Below are 4,004 nucleotides of genomic sequence, written 5' to 3' on the forward strand. Positions count from 1 at the left end.
GGTTTCTCCAGAGAAACAGAACCAATTGGATATATACATGTATAGCCAGAATGGGGTTTATCCTAAGGATTTGGCTTATGTGATTTGGCAGGATTTGGCAGCCTGCTGTCTGCCAGTCGAAGAGGCGGGAAAATTGGTGCTGTACCTTCCAGAGTCCAGGAGCACCGATGTGCAATCCCCAGGCAGAGGGCAGGAGGCCGATGACTCCGCCTTACTCCGTGCACCGATTCCCGCCCGTGCTAACCTCCCCCAGGAACACCCTCCCAACACACTCAGAAATTGTGTTTTGCCAGCCCTCCGGGTATCCTGTGGCCCGGTCAGGTTGACACATGAAATTAACCAGCACAGTGAGTTGTTTTATTTATTTTTTTTTTCATTTTACCCATTTTAAAGGATGTATAGAAGTACCTTACTGTGGTTTGACTTGATTTCCCCGATGGCTAATGACGTTGAGCATCTTTTCACGTACCTGTTGGCCATCTGTGTGTCTTCTTTAGAAAAATGTCTATTCAGATCTTCTGCCCATTTTCTTTAAATTTTTTTTTTAACGTTTATTCATTTTTTTGAGAGACAGAGTGTGAGTGGCAGAGTGGGAGGGGCAGAGAGAGAGGGAGACACAGAATCCAAAGCAGATTCCAGGCTCTGAGCTGTCAGCACAGAGCCCAATGCGGGGCTCGAACTCAAGAACCATGACATCATGACCTGAGGTGAAGTCGGACGTTTAACCGACTGAGCCACCCAGACGCGCCCCCCCCCATCATTTTCTGTCTGGAGGATCTATGCATTGATGTAAATGGGGTATTAAAGTCTCCTACTGCTATTGTTTTGTTGTCAATTTTTTCTTTTAGGTTTTTTTTTCATATTTGCTTTATGTATTTAGGTGCTCCTATGTTGGACGCATACATTTTTATAAATGTTATATCCTCTTGCTGGATTGTCTTCTTTATCATTATGTAATTTGATGTCTATAACTTAAGATGTAAAGGCATACACAGATGGAAGGTGAAGGGATGGAAAAAGATATTCCATGCAGGTGGAAACCAAAAGAAAGCTGAAGTAGCTATACCTATATCAGACAAAATAGTTTTTATTTTTTTAAAGTTTACTCATTTTTGAGAGAGAGAGAGAGAGCACGAGTGGGGGAGGTGCAGAGAGAGAGGGCGATGAAGGATCCAATGTGGGTTCAGCGCTAACAGCAAACAGTCCAACACTCGAACCCATGGACCGCGAGATCATGACCTGAGTCAATCAATGATCAGACGCTCAACCCACTGAGCCACCCAGGCACCCCGGACAAAACGGACTCTAAAAACAAAAGATAGTGTATATTCAGGTGTAATATTTTTTACTCTATTCTGCTTTGCTTTTTTTTTTTTTTTTTTTTTTTTTTTTTTTTTAATTTTTTTTTTTCAATGTTTATTTATTTTTGGGACAGAGAGAGACAGAGCATGAACGGGGGAGGGGCAGAGTGAGAGGGAGACACAGAATCGGAAACAGGCTCCAGGCTCCGAGCCATCAGCCCGGAGCCTGACGCGGGGCTCGAACTCACGGACCGCGAGATCGTGACCTGGCTGAAGTCGGACGCTTAACCGACTGCGCCACCCAGGCGCCCCTCTGCTTTGCTTTCTTTATTTTTCCTGGGAATGTAGCCCCTTCCCTCTGCATGGCAGTGTGAGGGAGAAGCTGCTCATTAATATTTCACTTAGAATCAAATTAAGCTGGAATAGGGGGCGCTTGGGTGACCCCATCGACTAAGCGTCTGACTTCAGCTCAGGTCATGATCTCGTGGTTGGTGGGTTCGAGCCCCGCATTGGGCTCTGTGCTGACAGCTCAGAGCCTGGAGCCTGCTTCAAATTCTGCGTCTGCCTCTCTCTCTGACCCTTCCCCACTCGTGCTCTCTCTCTCTCTTTCTCTCAAAAATAAATAAACCTTACAAAAATTAAGCTGGAATAGGATTCATCTGTAATTAACCTAACCCCTCACCTCCTTCGCCACCCGTGCCTTTTAGATCTTGCTGATATTTGAGGTGGGACAATGTTGGGTTGCAGTTTCCATACTTTTTTGTTTTCTTTTGTATTAAAACTCTGGAATCCAACTATTATGAAATACGCGATACCATACAACTTGCCTCTGATTTCCAGCCCCTCCTCAGTGCCACTTTCTCAGCAAAATTCCGGAGGGGATGGGACTTGTTGGGCAAGACAATTTGGTCTTGCACTGGGGGCTTCCAAATTCCAGCCTGTCTTGCCAGCCCACACCATCACATAAATTTCATCTCATTTGTCCTTCTTCTCAAAGTCTCTGTTTTTGGCAGACTCTCTCTTCTGCTGGTCTGTACCCCAGACCAGATCCTGCCCCAAGTCTTGAGCTGTTTGGCTCTCTGCTCAACTACAAAGGGCATATTTTTTCACCGGAATTCAGTCCATCAAGGTTTTTTTGCATACCTTGCACGTCCCGTAGAAAATCGTGATTTTTATTTTGTGGTTGTTGTTGTTGTTGTTGTTGTTGTTATGGGATGGAAGGACTTGTGTATCTTTCTGCATCATATCAAGAGACGAAGTCTCAGAAGTTAGTATCGTCTTGATAAAAATAGCCTAGTTGTCAGGCAATAAGGCTGAAACACAGAGATAAGACACCGGCCTACGCCCAACAGGAGATAAATCCCTGAGTAATGTACCAATCTAGGGTTTTTGAAGACATAGACATGAGACCAAGCAAGGGCTGTGCACTGTAAGGGAAGATTGAGCATCTTACAGAGAATGAAGGCGGAAGAAAGAGAATACAAAGTCGGCTTTTCAGCAGCTCTTGGCAACTTCATACCCTTTCTTCTTTCTTCCTTCTCTGTGCCACGAATATGTGATTGATGTGTGTTTTTGCACGTGTAGCAATTACATATTTCAGGAAGACCTCTTGCGAAAAATATGAAAGTAATATGGTTCAATCTTGTGAAATGAAATACTCAATTTGGGAAGTTTCATTTTTATTGTCAATGTTTCTTCGGTGCCAGACAGCTGCCTAGCTCAGCACGTGCTACCTTTATGTAGATAAAGGAAACCGACTGCTCGATTTTGGCCAAGTATGTATGAAGAATGAGGAGAAGGATAGGTCGATGAATGACCCTGAAGGCCCAGGAAGGGGCTAAGGACTCCTCTCCGTGGGAAAAGCTTTACTGAGGTCTCAGGGGCCATGTCCTCTGTTTCCCCAGCACTCTCCAGAACTGCTGGGTTCGGGTTTAAACTCCTTGGCCTCTGGGCCCCAATATTTATTCCCACCACCGCTCCCTGACACCCCACACCCCTACGAGGCCCCTGATATTCTTCTAACAGGGAGTGGGAGGTCTCTACCAGAGAACAGTCAGTCCTGTGTTACATCTGGCTCGATCATAATATAATTATATTCATTATATTATATAGTAGATGCATTGTGTACATAATATATAATGTATATAATCAACATAACTATATGCAAAACAATCATATATAGTAGAATTATATATAATCCTATTATATATGATTACATATAACTGTAATTACATAATGTGAGTTGTTACCATTTTTAGACTCCTATCGTGTCAACACATTCTTCCTATTCCGTCTTCCCCTACCGCCTTTCGCCCAATAATGCGAACTTGCTTTTCAGGTCTGCCCCAGCTGGACTCTCAGCTCCTCTAGAAAGCCTTCTCCACACTCACCTTGCCTGGGTTAGAGACCCCTGCTGCTCTCCCAGTCCCCCGGATTTTCTCTATTGCAACACTTACCATCCTCTGTGGGAATTGCGTGTTTAATGGTTGATCTCCCCAGCAAGAACCTCGAGCTCCACGAAGGGAGAGACATCCGCTGCTTTGTCGCTCCTTATATTGCCCGCGCCCAGAAGAGTGCCTGGCACGTAACAAGCATCCAATAAGCATTTGTTGAATAAGTAGTTAATTAATGCTAGGCATTTTGTGTTATACGATGGGAAAAAAATTATCATCGTAATACATGGGCCAGTGTTTCCCCAATCCG

Source organism: Lynx canadensis, chromosome F1, assembly GCF_007474595.2.
Source record: "Lynx canadensis isolate LIC74 chromosome F1, mLynCan4.pri.v2, whole genome shotgun sequence".
NCBI lineage: Eukaryota > Metazoa > Chordata > Mammalia > Carnivora > Felidae > Lynx > Lynx canadensis.